Source organism: Callithrix jacchus, chromosome 4 (genome assembly GCF_049354715.1).
Source record: "Callithrix jacchus isolate 240 chromosome 4, calJac240_pri, whole genome shotgun sequence".
In the NCBI taxonomy this organism is placed as follows: Eukaryota; Metazoa; Chordata; class Mammalia; order Primates; family Cebidae; genus Callithrix; species Callithrix jacchus.
In genome coordinates this window covers 107,671,884-107,690,689 of record NC_133505.1, presented here as the reverse complement: position 1 = coordinate 107,690,689, position 18,806 = coordinate 107,671,884, and the positions used below count along the sequence as shown (strand labels likewise).

Here is an 18,806-nt window from a genome sequence, read left to right as displayed (position 1 = left end):
TTTCAGCCGAAGCATAAGGGAAGGAATTTAAAGATAGGGAAGTTATGAGGAAATTTATAAGCTGAGAGAATATACATAAAAAGTTAAATAATAGACATAATTGTGTAATGTTAGGGAGAGATAAAGAAGGCTTTGGTACTAAATGAACAGGAAACTGAAGGAAAACAGGAATAATTCCTCCTCAGATTAGAAGGTAAAAGGAAAGGAGGTGTTTCCATAGTAATTTTCCCTCACAGATGGGAAAAATTAAGAGACTTCTATGCCTATAGAGTGGCTTCTGTGAATAAGGGGTATGTATGCTGCCAAACATGAGTGTAGGAGTTAGAAAAGAAAATATTAAAAAACGGGATGGATATGAAAAGAAGGCTACATGATTATATTGTCTAGAAATAAAAGAAAAAACCACTTCATTAAACTAAAACACAAATATTTGAAAATTCTGTGGCTATGTAGCAAAACAATAAGCCTTACATCTCTTTCATACATAATAGGAGTTTAGTTAACAAAACATCTCAGTTAATAGAGAGTTGTATAAACCATAAAGTAGTTTAATAACTATTCCAGAGATTTTTTTAAAAAAATTGCCCTTAACAACAAAAGCACATAAATCTTCACTTTATCTTTATTACATAATGAAACTTCAGAATCTTAATCTGATTAAGAGTCAGAATTATCTTTATTTTTTATGGTACTTGAATGGTCTAACAATACAAGCCAAAAAATTAAAATTCAGTAGAAATCTGGAAAAAATAATTAACAGTGAATGATATAAACATGTTTATTATAATCAATTTTTATTCTTTTAAAATATTAGACTATATTCATTCCAAAGCCAACCTTTTAAGCATTTAAAACTATCTTCTGTAGAAAAATGTGGGTTAAATATATAGAGAATGAAACGTCTAAAAGAGAGTTTTTTAAAAAACAGTGATGTGAAGTAAAATCTAATGTAGATATTGTTTAGAAATATTTATTCATACTTCAATGACATATTTTTTACTTACTCTAATCCATTGTAAAGTACCACAAATTCATCAAATCATTTATATTTTTAAAAATATCACCATTAAGAAGTTTCTAAAATACAGTAGAGTGGTTAAGAGCCTAAGGTTTGGCATTAATCCGACCTGTTTTAATACTCAAGCCACTATTTACAAGCTAAGTGATCTTGGCCAGATGCTTACAATATCCCACACCTGTTACATCTTTTATGCAATGGGAATAATAGCAGCAATCTCACTGGTTTGTTATGAGGATAAAACAATCTGCTGCATGTCAAGCATTAATAAGAAATGTGGCATAGGGTAAACTCTCAGTAAATGGCAGCTGTTATTATCAATAATAACTTCTTAGAGTTCAATAATTTTCCTTTGACATGTTTCTTCTGTAATTGAACTCTTAAAGATAAAATACAAATGAAAAACAGCTGTTCATTTTGTGAAACAATTTTTTAAAATATTACCAATACATTACATAGTGCAATAGTAGTATTCTTGACACATCTACTTAAAAATATTTATAGTGTTAGCTGAATCTGCTAACAACAGTAGGAAAACTAACATTACATGTTTATTATTAAAACATTTTATAGAAAAAATATCTTTGGAAAATTTTGAAAATGTCATGCCTTTATCATGAGCATTTATGGAGATATAAAGATATTTGCAATTTAGAGACACATCTGTGGTATACATATCACTAAAAATAAAAATGTACTAATTCAAGAGAGCCTACTGACAAAATGCTAACATTAAATATTGTAATAAATTACTGAAAACTTCATAACATTGTTCTGATTGTCCTCTTTCTCCTTCATTACTAAATAATTTATTTTGGTTTTCTTTCTCATATTAATACACACTGTCCTAGTGATTAGTTAGGAATTTGTTACCCCATCATAAGACATTTTTGTTAAAATTCTTCACTGATAATCAGTGTTTTTATTTGCATTTACCTCAATAAAAACAGATAAAAAATAAAATGAAATAATGCAGTCAAAAAGATCAAGTGCATAATGTTTTTTCCACTTTATGGATTATTAAGTCATGAAAATGTAATTGAAAAAGTAACAATTAATGGAACAATTCACATTTAAAGGTTTTACAAATATTGTAATTATGGATTAAATAAATATGCTTTATAAATTCTCTTTGTAGAGGGAAACAATGTTCCCAATAGAAAGACTATTACATGAAATTTTAGATGAAATTTTTAAATTCTAGATGTGCCTTGCTCCTGACTATCCTTAAAGTGCATAATTTTCTGGATACAGGAGTTATTCTAAAATATCTGCATGTTTCATATGCAAATATGTCAAACTTGACATTGAAAGGAAGAGCCAAGAACTGCTGAGCCAGATGCTTTTTTGAAAATCAAGACAGGCTTCACATGCGTGCTGCTTGCCATAAAGGGATAAGCTCCACTAACCCTACCAAGGACCTTATAATTAAAACAGAGAAGTGTCTGGGCAGTAGCCACTTCCTGGTACAGCACACCTCTGCATAGCCCAGTTACTGTGTGAAAAGCTTATTTACTCTGAAGACTAACAGGACTTTTGTTTGAGGCACTAGCATAAAAGTAATAGAGGTTACCACAACAGAAGCAGTAAAATCCAAATATCAAACTCTGGTGCAGAGAAGGAAATCTAAACACTAATTTGTAAGTGGTAAAAGGAGTCTCAACAGCATACTTACTTTCAACTTTATTGACGTTTTTCAGTTGACAGTATAAAAGTTGATCAGGAATTATGTGGAAATTAAATATAATTGCAATTCACTATATATATATATATATATATATATATATATATATATATATATATATATATATTTATTTTACATGGAGTTTTTGCTCTTGTTACCCAGGCTGGAGTGCAATGGCACGATCTTGGCTCACCACAACCTCCGCCTCCTGGGTTCAGGCAATTCTCCTTCCTCAGCCTCCCGAGTAGCTGGGATTACAGGCACACACCACCATGCCCAGCTAATTTTTTGTATTTTTAGTAGAGACGGAGTTTCACCATGTCGACCAGGATGGTCTCGATCTCTTGACCTCGTGATCCACCCACTTCGGCCTCCCAAAGTGCTGGGATTACAGGCTTGAGCCACCGCTCTTGGCTATTTTAAAATATTTTTTATGTAGCTGTAAGGTCAGTGAGGTATACCACAGCTCTATCACATATTAGCTATTCACTTTTGAGTGGTTACATATACCTATGGTTGATTTTTTAAAAAAAGTATTTAAATCAGTTTATTTAATAATAAAGAGCATCCTTCCTATGTGCAGGCACAATTTTTTTCAGCAAGCATGCTTCAAGAACATACTCAGAACCTTTTGGTGGTACTACAGACACCAAAATAGGAAGAATAAATTATTCACAAACTTAACACTAAAAGCCTACAGTCTAGTGGAGAATACTGACATAAAGTCCCATTCAGAGAGAATTTCAGAGCTATATTGATTGCCATTATAGTGATATATCCAGAGTTTGATGGACAGTTTTCAGAGGTCGCCTGACCTAGGCAGGAGTAGATATAAAGGCAGAGGGCAATTAGAAGGGATTTGAATACTTTTTGTTCCTTTATATATTCTGCTAGTGATGCTCTAACCTATACATCTTTTTAATTAATTCCACCTAGTCTCCTAACAGCAATAAATTAGCATTTGTAAATATTTTAATTGACTCTTTGGGTGTGCTGCAAAGAACAAAGTCACTTTAGTCACCTCTAACAACAACAAAAATCTTGTGTCTGTGAGTGCGTGTTGGTGTGGTCACAATCTGAAGGACACAGACACTAACACAACCTTCAGGAGCTTTGGTAACTCTGTCCCTTTGTGTGTCTAATGGGCTGTTTGGGTCTCACACTGGGTCTCTGTTCTTCCTGTAAAACTGGGCTCTTTTTCTTGTGATTTCTCTTTTGTAATTTCAACTATAACTGCTGATTCTGTTCCTACTCCTTACAGTTTTACTCTCTCTGTTTACACAGATACACTGAGCTCAAATTCTGGGGCCAGGTCACATATAGAAGAATGGGTTAGCTGTTCTTGGGTCAAAATTCCACCCAGATCTAGTCAACTATGGACAGGGAAGTGGCCCAAACGACACCTATCCATTGAGATGGCTGTGCCTGTAGGTAGACAGTTTCTCTGGAAGGTGGTATGGGCAGGCAAGTACAAAGTGAGTACTGTGATTTGAGGCTTCTCCTGATAAGGAAAAAGGCACATTCTGTTTTTTCCTTTTTTTTTTTTTTTTTAACACATGAAAGTTTTTAGTTTATTAAGCTTCTTCTGCAAAATCCAGAACGGCCATAGATAACATCATTGCAGCACCTTTACTCCTTTGGCTTTTTGCCAGCACCAACATTGGCCTTTGCAGTCCCCCTGACTTTCTTCATTCTGTTCTTGCATCCCTCTTGTTGCTTTCTTGAGGTCTTTTTCTTCTCATACAGGCCATGTCTTGCAAGTCTATGTTTGGGTTTATTTTTCTTTGCATAATCCAGAAAGTCATAAATCATGCCAAAGCCAGTTGTCTTGCCACCACCGAAATGAGTTCTGAATCCAAATACAAAGATAACTTCCGGTGTGATCTTGCACATTTTGGCTAGTTTTTCCCGAATTTCTGTCTTAGGCACTGTTGCCTTCCCAGGGTGAAAGACATCAATGACCATTTATTTCCTTTGAAGTAGTAGGTTGGTCATGAACTTTCTAGTGTGGATAGTTACTGTGTCATTCGTGATGGCTGCCTATCGTTAGAGAGCCAGGGAGGAAAAGCCTATTTTCCCCTGTTTTTGCCTTTGTTCTTATTACTTTAACTTTTAGAGTTCTGACTCTTTTCAATTTTCTAAAATTTTATCTAATGTTCTGCAGAACAAGATTGTTTTAGGTAAATCCCCAAACATCTTTGCCCCACTGTCTTTCACAACACAAACTTAACTTGCTCAAACAAAGAAGGAAAATTTGATCTTGGCCTTATTAGTTCTGTGCACAGACCACCTAAGTCAATGTCTCTATCTAGTAACCAAATTACAGTTGGGTTTAAACTCCCTGTGAATCATTTATGCTATAATTTTATAATCAAACTCTGACAGTGGTATTTTTTTCATATAAAGAACTATTCAATCATTCATTAGGCATCTACCAAACATATACTATCTACCAGAAAATGTAAATTTGTTTATAGCAGAGTATAAACAAAATTCTTCATGAATAAGAAATTTTTACAAAAGAAAACATTTGAAATATGACAGTTCCAAGAATTCAAACATATCCCTTTAACACATTTTAAAGTAATTCCTTCTATAATGCATTTGATACACCCTAACCTTTCAATCAAGAATCTTGAAAATATTTAACCATATTCTAATGAAATAGGACAATCATCATGAACATCTGCTGTGCCATATTAAACCTATAATATTCAGTATATAACTCTATGATACTGTTAATGACATTGTACTTCAATTATTTTCTTTTTCTGCATTCTTTCCAAAAATGTGTCCTTCTTAAAGACATTTTATTTTTCCTCCCAATGTCTGACAGAGAGTTAGCATTGACTGTTAAATGAATGAGGATAAAATATTCACTGAGATAGCTTTGAGGCATAAGTAATGTGGTCATGTACGTTTTCAATATGATTACAAGTGGAAGTTAAAGAGCATTATGGTCGGGCAGAGCTACCTAAACTTATGAAAATCTAGTAGTCTGAACTTCAGACATAGAGTGTTTTGAGAGTATTTCCTATTGATTATCTTTAAAAAACCAATGAAACAGTAAAAGGATGCCTCAGGTGGCAGAAGAGACTTTTTCATTCATCACTTTTGAAGTGCCTAGAGAAATAAGCTTATAATAGAATGCTGAGTGCATCACCTTTCCAGTTCCCAGGTGCACAGATAGCAGGTTAGATACATCTGTGCTGGGCAGAGCATCGTGATTAGTGCCACATTATGCTCAGTGAAACATCTCAAAGGCCAAAAAAGCTAAATGCACACATCAATATTTCCCACCCATATATAATGCCAAGAAGGAGTAAGGCCAAATCTTGAATGGGGAGGATTATCCTTAAGAATTTCCAATGATTATCATCTCTTTCCCTTTTATTTTTTTCCCTCTAGAAATAATGCAGGGCTTGGAGGGTATCCAGAGGATTTGCCCTAAAGAAACTCACCCAAAGAATAAGCAGAAAAATATGCCACAGGAGTCCCATAAGACATTACCACAGAGAAATAAGCAAGGAACAGAGATTCTTTGGGTTAAAGTTGAGGACTTCCCTCTTAAAGCTGGAAAGTTGAGGAGGCTAAATACCATCACTTCAACCCTCCAGCACCAAAAACTGCCCAGTGAATTTCTGTATAATTCTGACAAATTATTTGAAAACCTTTTGGCTCAAATTTCCTCAACTGCCAAATGGTGGAATTTCTGAGTTGATTTGTGCTGTATCTTGAATTTACTCCTACTTCCAAGGTCTCCTCTTTCCTAAAACACAGTAGATATTCCTCTACTACCTTCTAGTCATGATACTAGAAAGAACTACACATGCATCCACTCATTCCCAATTACTCTCCACTACAACCAAGGCTGAAGACAGACCAAATTTAGGTTCAGCCAATATTTTTCATTTATTAACTTATTTATTGCATTACTGCCTTAGGTCAGCACTATGCTTGGTGCAGAAGCTTTACCCTAATCTTCCCCAATCATAATTATTACCACCGTATCAGGAAGCAAGAGGCGATAACATAATAATGTTTTGTCCAGTATACTGAAACTTTGCACTATCTATTTGGCTTTCATGGCAAGATAGAATTTCAAGACTCAAAAAGTGCAAAGTGAAGGAGAGAATTACATAAATAGGCATAAAGATAATGCTCAGGTGAAAGTAAGCTCAAATTCTCGGTGTTAAACTCTTTTTGGTTTAAGTCTTATATGGACAGAGGCGTTGTCTTCCTTGTTTGCATCTATGTTTCAAGAGCCCAGAACAGTGCCTGACACATGCTGAGTGCACAACAAATTTTTGTTTATTAAATCAATCAATAAAAATAACTGATATTCATCCAGGTCCAAATATGGCCATGTCCAATGACTAACTAGAAGAATATTTAGGGTCCTAGACAATAAGTGTCCCACAGTGTCTTCTTACTCCTCTAAAATTTTATCCCACCCCCAATTTCTAGTTCTCCCTTGTCTGTGTCTAGTGATAAAGGAAATTATATAATAAAATATGCATACCTAGGATGGCATTCATATATAAGCTAGAAGGATTGGTGGGCTCAAGAAAGTCACCACCACCCCATCCTTTAGAGTCAGGATATCACCTAAAACTCCTATTTGCAAGTACTATATGAAGCTCTCCCAAATGAGAACCATACCTTAAACAGTCAGCTGAAATCTGGCTGTACACCAGTTCCCAAAAGAAAAATCTGATATTTTTGCAAATTTCATTCTGACTGGTTTCTAAAAAAGCTCTCAGGAAACATGCATTTCTGAGGATAACGGAGTAGGGAGAAGTTTGAGATTACAGTGATCTTGCTATAGCTGCTCATCTTTGCAGAAACCATAGTCATGAGGTGAGACTTATGTGAGGCTGAGGCTCCCTTAAGTAATCAGAGCAGGGAAGTGAAGAAGAGAACAATAAAATTCCCCAAATAATAAGACCTGCATGATTCTATGTCAAATGGCTTCCAAAAGATTTAAAATAATGCTTTCATTTTATAGGCGAAGAAATAGAAATCAGAGAGATAAAGAAGCATACCCAAGGTTACTCAACTTATTAGTGACAGATGGGTATCTCTCTCAATCATATATGCTTTTAAAGAAAAACTGTATCCATAGAACGTTAGCACATCACACTACAGTCTACTTTCAGTGTATATACAGGCACATGCTATTCACTGTTGAATAGAAAGGTAAAATTGGGCCAAATAATATTTAATTCCCCACTGTAATAGTAGTTTTACATTCCACATTCAGACAGCTGGCATAATTGAAGACAGCTCGGAACCCCTGAGGATATCCAAACTGTCACAATTGGAGAAAAGACTTAAGTATCCTGCAGTGTTAAGACCTACTCAATGACATTACAAAGCTGATTCAAATATCATCTTTGTTGGATCCTCAATATCCAATCTATGAACAATAGACATAATTAAACATAAAAAGCTGTAAATTAAGCAAACTAAATGATGGAGCAAATCATTTCATTTTTGCACCTGTGAAGTACAGTATGCCATTGTTATTTTCTCAAAGGAGAGAGAACAGACTCTTGCATGAACAATTATCAAAAGGGTTCAGAGCAGTAGCAGCTATAATGGACAATAAATTTCTTTCCAAAGACTAAAAGGATATAAATGAATGTAGTTTTCAAGTCAAAGTGAGAATACACAGCTGCCACCACAGATTCTATTTAAAATATTTCAATGTTACTAATTAAAATAAAAACTAAGGTCTCCTATTCTCCTACTAGTAAAAAGCGGAGAACACAGAAAAACAGTTTCAAGTTATGATTTTATACATCTTGGCAAAAGAGCTTTTGGCTCAGTTTGTGCTTGATAGCAATAGAAAATAGTTTTTGCAATGAAGCATTCAGCCTAGAGAAAACTGTACAACAGAAAGGGGTGTGATGGTTAGGAGCATGGGTTCTGGAGGCAGAGGCATGGGTGCAAATCCTACCTTGGCTACCTCCTGAGTAGCCTCAGGATAGTTATTGACAACTCCATATATTCTTTTCTTCATTTGCAAAATGGGGACAATTATAGTTCTCACTTAATTGGATTGTTGTGAGAATTAAAACACCAAACTATGCAAAACACTCAAGACATTGACACTCCATGACCACTCAAATAAGTGTTAGCTTTTATTAGTTTGGTACTACATGTGATGTTTTAAGTTAAGTCAAAAAAGAGAAGAGAACTAAATTTCTATTCTTACTCTGGCATTTTGATGGCTGATGCATAACAGCATCAAGGAAATTTCATCCATAAAGTGGCTCTCTAAAAATTTAAACAAAAACAAAAACATGCTACATTAAAATCAGATAAAATTTAAAATATATATATACATATCCTAATGTATATGGAAAAATACTGGAAAGGTGAGCAAGGTCATTTTATGTATATTGCCAGCAGAGACACATAGTGTCATCTCGATCCAGGATTGAACTAAAAGAGCCAAGGGAAAGATCTGCCAATAAGCCCACCATGAACTAACATAAAACCACCTGCAAAATCCATTCAAGCATCTGTCTCTGTGAAATGCCAAGTCTCCTCCTCTCACCCTACCAGGCTGGCCCCATCTACCACAGAGCAATACTACATCCCATCTTCTTTTTCTCAGTTCATCACTACTAACCCTCCTTTATTTGATTATCCACAGAGGCATTATGTGACATCCCACACAAAAACTCATTCTCTTTCATGCCACAATGTATGCTGTATGTGCTGCTTCTTCTAATTCAGTGACTGACAAAACCAATCACATTGATCCATGTGTTCAAGAATTGAATAGTTTTAATATCCCCTAAATTAATCCTCAATTTTTTTCCTATCCTCAGAGATGATCAGGAATTCAAATATTTCCTGAGGTAAATGATAAACATAGCATCATCCACTCAATGATCATCTGGACTCTCAAAATAGGGAAGGGAACATGGACTATCTATAAGGAGATGTTCAAACTATAAGCATTCTCTGAGGCAATACAGAGAATAAAAAAAAAACAAGAGGAGATAATATACTTCTATATATCCATACCTATAAATGAGGATATGTAGTAGTAGTATTGTAGAATATGTAGTATTAATAAAGTAGTAATATTACCTACTTCATATGATTTTTGTGCATATTAAGTAATTCAATAAATGTAAAGTGCTTAGACTAGTTCCTGGCAGATCCTAAGCAGTCAATAAATACTATACATAATGAGAGGATGATCATGATACAGTGATAATGATAATGATGTTGATGATAATGGTGATAAAAGAACCTGCTAACAAACAATGCACAGACTATTATATGTTTGTAATTTGGGTAGGATAATTAGAGTAGTACACTCATCCTTTGTTTTCACTAATTTCACATGTTGTAAAAGGGAAATACAATAATGTAGATGGCAGAAGTTTAGAGCAGAATGATGCATGAACTAAAGAAACAAAAACATATTTGAGTTGGAGGAAAACAGAAAGGCCAGTGTATAAAACCAGCTCTTTTAAGAGGCACTAGAACTATGGAATTATCAGTTTAATTAAGGAGATAATATAGAACAATATTAACTAATACATAGGCAGCACTTGGAATATGTCAGGCATTGTTCTATATTCTTTAAGATACAGAACTAATTTAATCCCTGCATCACTCTTGTGTAGTAAGAACTCCTGTCATCCTCTGAAACTACAGCATAGAAAGATTAAGTCATTTGTTCAATGTCTCTTAGGTGATAAGTGGTGAAACCGGGATTTAATACCTTCAGTTTGTCTCTAATCTTTGCTCTTAACTGCTTTGCTACAAAGCCCTAGATATATGAAAGAAAATATCTTTTGAGATCTTTAATACTTAATAGAAAGGTTAAAACAAATTATGGGTGGAGATATAGAAAATTCTCAAATAAAAGGCCAACATAAACGCATCAGTTAATCATTAAGGGCGATTATTACGCAGTGCTTAATAATGTGAGTAGATTCTGCCCCAAGACAGAAACATGTATCACCTTTTCTGAAATAATTTTGGAGAGAACTGCAACATCTTATGTTCCCATTTTAATAATAAAGATGTTTAGTCTAGAAAAGAGTTTTCTAGTGTCTATTATTTGGTATTCCAGCTTAGTATTACTCTTGCTTATAGTGTAGAATCATTGGCAGAAATAATTCAGCGTGAACATAAATAATCCAGGCCCTTTGGAGAGCTTAAAATCTAAAAGTGAATAACCATAAAAAGTTCATGCAATACATTTAAGTAAGTAAGGTAGACATTTAACTAAATTCAGCTGCATGGGAGAGATGAATGGGGCACTGGGTGCAGGACAATGAAACTGCTGGAGGGATCAGCTCAGAAAAAAAAATGTCGAGAACTAAATGGCAGCACAGATAAGAATTCTAACCGCTTGGAAATAGGAGAAAGGAGTTAAATAAAGAGTCAAAAATCAGATATATAATACAGCTAATTGTAAAAGGGAAAGCTAATTATAAGATTCAAATATATATATATATATATATATATATATATATATATATATATATATATATTCAAATATATCATATTTGAGAACAACTTTAAGGTTTGTGACCCAAGGATCGTGTAATATAATTTTAGTTTTAGTCTTTCAAGTTAACTCAAAATCTTAGCCAAGTAAAAAGTTGCTTGTATGAAAGAATAGTATACATGTTGGCACTATTGTTTATCACTTAACAAATTCACAGTATATTTTCCACATTCTCTAAAATGAAGCCAAATGTCTATGAAACACAAATAAGCCTACTCATACACTTTATAATTACAAAGTGTCATATGTTCTCAGAAGGGCTTCCATAATAATCTCATTATGCAGGTTCCCAGATGAAACATAGCTCTTTTTGAGTTCTGTGTTTTTAGAGTGGCATATTTTTTCCACACTCTTGTGCTAAAATACCTAAGACTGCAGGATAAAGATGTACAAATCTAGCTATGCACATTTTCTTGAAGATCTGAGTAACATTTTACTTTCACCTTTCAACAAACTCTGTATCACACAGTAAAATGCAAAATGTGCACACAATTTGAAAGAGAAAACGGTAGACTTCCAAGAAATTTTCTCTTAAAATAAGCTACTTTAGATGACTCAAACTGGAAATGCATACACGGCCTACAGCTTTTAGAGGATCTTAGAAGACAAAGTTTAATAAGCACTGCTTGACTTTGTTTTGTGAGAGGAAATATTAGTGAGACAGTGCGTTAGAGCTTTCTGTACACTTTGGAGGTAGATTACAGAGGCACTCATCTATTTAAGCAGTCAGAAGCAGGCAAACTCTTCATGAGCATCTCCCCAGTGGCATAACTAAATATTCCCAGAAAAAATATTTTAAAATTATGAACATAGTCTAAAATTAAGAAACAATTTGAGGAAATGTCTTAAAATGTTCAAGAGAGGAGAAACTTCAGGGGAAAAGGAGGAAAGAATGGCAAAGATGAAGAAATAAATGTTCAGCTTTGAACATACTACTTAGAGAAATGGAAAATATATGTGAGGATCCATGCTAGGGTGGTCTTTATTAGTTTACAAAGGAGCAGAAAAACTCCTTTATATTTAAAGGCATTACTCTATATTTATTTCATGAGCACATCAACAAAAGGTTTAGAAGAAATTGGCAGATTGTAACAGTAAGAAGAGTTTTAATTTCACTTCTACCACAACCTCATTGGATGGCCTTGAGCAAACTAACTTTTCTAAATTTCAGTTTTCCAAACGGTATAATGAGCAGAATAACAATATCAAAGTGCTATTATGAGGAGTAAGTGATTTAAAATGCATAAGAGCATAGAGCATAGCATAGAGGAGGCACTCAAAGATTAGCTGAATTTGAACAAAAACTTAGACATAGCATAAAGAAGAAGGTATATTACAGGAACAGAGCCAAAATAAAATAATAATTGAAAGAAGAGGAAATAAAGTGAAGCACATCAGTGGTACTTCGTACAGGATCCACAGCAACGTTAAAAGTCTTGTAGAAACAACAAATTGAGTCATGCACACACTTCCAAGTCAGGACCAAAACCTGGTTTTCATTCCCCCCAGGGTACATAGAAGGCCTAGTTCAGTAGGGGAATATAATTCTCATGGAGGTTCATTCTGCTTTGTGTTAAATAATGACATGTGACAAGAATCACTTAAACTTGCATTTAGAATACACAATATCTTACACAGATGATCTATTAATTCAAACTCTATTTTCCCCAGCATACTTTTCAATAATAAAAACATTGCCACTGAGTGATCTCTCTTTTCTCCAAATTGTTATTGAAAAAATAAAAGGTGAAAGGAAGAAAGGGAAAAGGTGATGGAGAAATATTAAGAGACAAAGCTAAATTAGTTACAATGGAGTAAAAAGGGGGTGAAAGTACCAGAATCAGGTTTAGTGTTGTTTTAACGCTCTTCTATCAAGAAAACCTAGTGTCTGTTTATTTTAAGTAATTACAGCCCTGTGTTCTTGACATATGCTCAACCAGTGTCCCACTGAGATCACAGCATTTCTTCTGCTATATTATACTCTGCTTACTCAATCATTTTCTATCACTGGATATTGTTTGGAGCTAATCACTAAAAGCAGTATTTTGACCATCTCCAATTTTGGCATTTCTCTAATTGACAATTTATTGTTTGGATTATACTTTCATTTATTTAACAAAATGTATGTAGTATTGGCTGTGGGGCAGACACTGTTTAAGCACTTTAAAATAACTCATCTAATCTTCCTAACTCTAAAAGCTAAGAGTTCTTGTCCCCGTGTTACACAGGAAAATACCCAGTCACAGAGAGACTGAATAACTTGCCTAAGGCCACACAACCATATGGTAGAGCTGGAGTTTAAACCAAGGATCATGAGGCCAGGCCTTTAAACAGTACCATATGTTGCCCTTCAAATAGGATTAAATGAGTTAATACATGTAAATACCATGGAATAATACCCAGTATATGGGAAGGCATAAACAATTGTTAGATACTCTTTGTTTTTGTGATGGTATTGTTCAGATCATGTATGAATATATTTGGTACTGGTAGGGTTTATTTGAAATTTCCCCATTGCCCAAAACTACTGCCTACATTTTGCTTATCTTTAGAAAGGTTTACGTTTTCCAGGCTGTTAACTGGGATAGGGTTTAGAATAGAAGAAAAGCCTCACTAAGTGAAGGTACATTGAGACTTTGACTTCTGATGGATCTCAGTTTGTCATTCTGGCACAGAAGAAAATTAGATTCATCCAACAAGAAATGTTGTTCATGGAGTCACATTGATTTTTGCCTGCATTAGATGTTCTTCAGGTGTTTACAACATTGATTTATTCCAGTTGAGCAGAAAATCTATTATTTTCTGGGTTTGTCCTTTTTTTGTTTGCTTGTTTTTTAAATGGCATTAAGCTTATGTGTACCTAAGCATATATTACAAAAGCACACACAGGAAATAATTCAATTTTCTATACAACACAATATTTTTCATTGTGTGGTTAACATATATGTAATAATCCATTAAGAGAAGGTATCATTCTAGTGGTTATTTATACTTTCTTACCCTTCTTGACACAATGGGCTTGGAATCTAAATATGTAACAATCTTTAAATAGCATCTGATGACATACAAAACATAGTATAGTCATTGATGCAACGTTCCTGAATTTTCATTTTATATGGAGACATTAATTTTTCAAAATTTAGTTAATTTTCTGTTTGAACTGTAAGATCACTTAGACTCTCATAGTTATTATATAATAATAAAAATATTTCAAAAATCTCCAAATGGCTTATGTTCTTCCCAACCAGCTATTTGTAAGTAGGGTCTAAAAATTGCTAACTTGTTAATGTTTTGAACTGATGCACAGTACTTGAAATACTGCAAACTCCAATATTATATTTTTTGCATAATTACTGACCCAAGTTTTAAAATGTGTTTTAAAGGAAGATACTACAATTTATTCTAAATTTTGTGCATCAAAACAATCTTCTTGCTATAGTGACCATTTTTTAGATATGTTTGTTATTGAAACAGAAGAATTTATAGAGATTAGTTGACCATAAAATGCAAAGAACCCTGAGTTGCTGGTGTTAATTATTCAAATATGGATACACTTTATGTATGTGTGTATATATGTATATATATATATATATATATGTATATATGCAATTTGTTTTTAAGAGTTATTTTCTGAGTTTTACAAAAATTTCAGTCTTGTTAGCAGCATTTGAAATTCTCTTATAATTCTTTTTTCTTTGAATATACAAGAAAAATCTCTCAAAGCTCATTATAAACTATGATTAGATCTACTTTTGAACTGGATTTCATCAAAGCTTTAAAGGAATCAGATGAAAAACTTGATTATTACAGTTTCCCTAGAAACATGGGAAACAGTAAAAACACCTTAGAATCCAAGACTTTTTGGCAGTATTTTACAGTCCATCTGCTGTGTTCAACTATTATGAGAATACAAACAGAATAACTATCATTTAAATATCATTGTGTATAATTGCATTTTGCTAATAAGTAAAAATAATTTATATTGTCTTTATGATCTGTAGCTAAATAGTACATATTAGAGGAAAGCAGGAAAAGAGCAAAGGAAAGATGGAGGGAGGGAGAATGAAAGAATAAAATAAAGAAAAGGAAACAAAAAAAGAGGGAAGAAGGAAAAGATGAAGCTTGCATTTCCATCACTATCCAGTGGCTGGCATGTATTTTAATAGCTTTAGAAGATCAAGGGATCAGTAACTTGCTAAGTTGTATCCCACATATCTATGAAAGGGGGCCCAATAAGCTTCTAAACTGTATTACTTAAGTACATTTACTCATTTATTCATTTGTTTTTTAATAAAATGTTAACTACACAAAATCTATGTGCCATGGAACACAGTAGAAGCTGGAAACATGATAGTGAACAAGACATAATTTTGACTTCAAGGATCTTAGAGGTCACTGGGGAGACAAAAATAGATCAAAAAATTACAAACTTTTATCTGCCCAGCATCCTTTCTCACCTCCACCCCAGTTTGTTTGTTTGTTTGTTTGGTTGGTTGGTTGGTTGGTTGGTTGGGGTTTGTTTCGGGGTGTTGTGTGTGTGTGTGTTTACTGTGAGGTTGGGTATAAGATCTTTACTCTTTCCTTTGGGCAACTTCTAATTGCTAGCCCATTCTATCTTCAATATACCAGTCTTACCCAATATTCTTACTGAACTTTGCTTCTGGTGGGTCTGGAAATCATAGTACCTAGGTTCTCCACTCCTACCAACCTTATTTCCAACTGGCTGCTTTGGCCACAGAAGTATTATGACTTAATTTAAATCAATTGGTTTTCCATGAAATTTTGAATACTGAACACAGACACATAGCAATAGAAGTATTTTAAAACTGGGTCATCTATAAATAGTCTGCAAATTCTACTATTGAGATTCAGGGCTTCCATAATTCCCATCTTTCCTCAAGACTTGATTTTCATTTTTCATTAAATTTTGCAAACTATAGATATCCTTCCCTCAGATCTATTTTTCTTGCTTACACTACTTAAATTGGTCTTAAAATTATGGCATATTAATGGCTCTAATATATCATGTAAAGTATCAAGACTACTTTTCCATGTATTACTGCAGAAAGACAGATGTTCTGAACTTAATTCTTTATGGAAGCCTTACTTAAGCAAAAATCCAAGGTCAATATAATTATATTTTATCTGGAAATCACAGAAATCTAAATTAGAAAGAAGTTTCAGGCAAAGTCATCCAGTCTCTCATTCACTGTTTTAGAAGACATCTTATAACTAGAACAGCTCCCTGAATGTACTCACTAATGGGAAACTCTAACTGCACAAGACAGGTAGTTTCATATATGTATGCTTCATGCTTCTAGTTGTTGGAAAGACCTCCAATTTAAAGTTTGCTTCCTCATACATTTTTATCTAACTTTTCTTTTTTATTTTTGTAGATGCATAGTAGGTGTATAAATGTGGTACATGAGATGTTTTGATACAGACATGCGAAGTATAATAATCACATCATGAAGAATCCATTTCCTCAATCATTTATCCTTTGTATTATAAACAGTCCAAATATACTATTTTAGTTATTTTTAAATGTGTAGTTAAATTTTTATTGACTATGGTAATCCTATTGTGTTTTCAAATACTAGGACTTATAATGTTTATTTAGTTTTTCAATGAAAATTATGTTCTTTGCCATGTCCTACAAAGATCTAAACTTAATTTGACACCGGCACTATCAATCAGTCCTTTTTTTTTTTTTTTTTTGACAGAGTTTTGCTCTGCCACTCAGGCTTAAGTGCAATGGTGTGGTCTCAGCTCACTGCAACCTCTACCTCCCAGGTGCAAGTGATTCTCCTGTCTCAGCCTCCTGAGTAGCTGGGATTACAGGCACCTGCCACCATGCCCCACTAATTTTTGTATTTTTTTGTAGAGATGAGGTTTCACCAGTTGGTCAGGCTGATCTTGAACTCCTGACCGCAGGTGATCTACCCGCCTCAGCCTCCCAAAGGGCTGGGATTACAGGCGTGAACCACCGCACCTAGCCCACCAGTCTTTTTATACGCATCAAAGTAAATTTTCAGAATAAATTCAAAATTCTATAAGATGGAGTTGCAAAAGAATGCACATCTTCATAAACCACAATTCTGACCACGGAGAAAAGTAACTACTTTTGAATGAATATTTTTAAATCAGGTGAAAAAAATGCCAAGAAGCGCTGAACTTTCATCACAAGCTGCCAAGAAAGTAATATTTCTTGGTAGGTAGAACAGATTCAAAGGCCAAATACCAATGGATACACACTTATTCTCCAATTCTTAATATGAATCAATAAATCTTAGAGTGGAAAACTTGTGAGATAATGTAGCTAAAACCCTATCAATGAACTGCAACAAAACTGAGGACCTCTACCTCATTAGAGAAGGAACATTTTCGAAATAAAGTTCCTACCACTTTTTGAAAATTCAGAGCTTGAAGGTAAAATTTCTGGTGTGCTAAGATTAAAAAAAAAAATCCACAACCAAAAAATAAGTTTTTATTGTATGAACATGACTTAGGACCTTGAGAATTGTGTTTATGACTCAGCCAAGTAGAATGCAAAGTATGAAACACAAAAATAATAATGTACTTGTAGATTTCATTTTAGCAAAGAAAAAAGGATGTCCACTAGAAACCCACATGAAGAAATGTAGACTGTCTGTCACTTACTACTATCCCATCCTAGGCAGATGACTTTGCTGCAAAGTGATGATATATTATAGTTGTTATAAATACTCAATGTTCTGATTTTATCATGTAACACTTTAAAAGCCTTCAAGTATTCAGATTACTTCCTTTCTTCCTTTCCCATGATGGCTTTATTAGCATTTTGGAATTTGGAGTTTAGATTACAGTACTTTATATTTGTTGCATGTACCTATTGGAGATGGCTTTTCATGAAATATTTATGTTTCTACTATGCAGGGTTACTATTACAATCTGGTAATAACTTTTGCCAACAACTAAATAAAACTAAAAGGTTAAATTTACTATCTCTAACGGAAGTGAAAGGACCTTCAGAAGCTTTTATTTTTTATTTCAAGAGTCTGTGTTAATCATTATCTAACAAATGGTATAAAGTGACAGTTCAATTTCTTTGCCTCTAAGTAATGATTATTAGTTGATTGACTCAATATTAATTAATTGATTTGCTAGATGAATGCTAAAACTGTCTCTTTTATTCGACATGCCAGATTTTTCCTTTGTGTGATATTATATCTGATACTTTCAAATGATAATAATAACACATTTATCAACAAGTTAGCAATGCAGCATTCACTACCACATAAAATTTGGTTGGAATTAGAAGCTGACAAAGGAGGTTACTGGATAAATTTCACGAAACATTCATCAAGACATTTACAATTTTATTATCAGGAAAATCTCAGATATTTATTCAGAACCTGTTTGTCCTTGTTTCACAGACATTTCTAACAGTGACATATTCACAAATAGTAATTACATGAATAAAATAAAGAACCAGCACTAACCCTAGTGAAGCTACAGTTGACAGGAAGGACACACTATAGCAGACAGGAACCCTTTAGAGCAAATACAAGCAGGGCTAA

The 18,806-nt window shown here is 33.8% G+C and overlaps 1 protein-coding gene and 1 pseudogene across 8 annotated transcripts in view; both read right to left on the bottom strand.

Annotated features, from left to right (window-relative positions):
* Positions 1–18,806, bottom strand: part of GRIK2 (glutamate ionotropic receptor kainate type subunit 2) — a 724,338-nt gene that overhangs the window by 555,126 nt on the left and 150,406 nt on the right. The window lies entirely within an intron of this gene.
* The window catches only part of LOC108591035 (small ribosomal subunit protein eS24 pseudogene), a 65,960-nt pseudogene continuing 50,038 nt past the window's right edge, over positions 2,885–18,806 (bottom strand).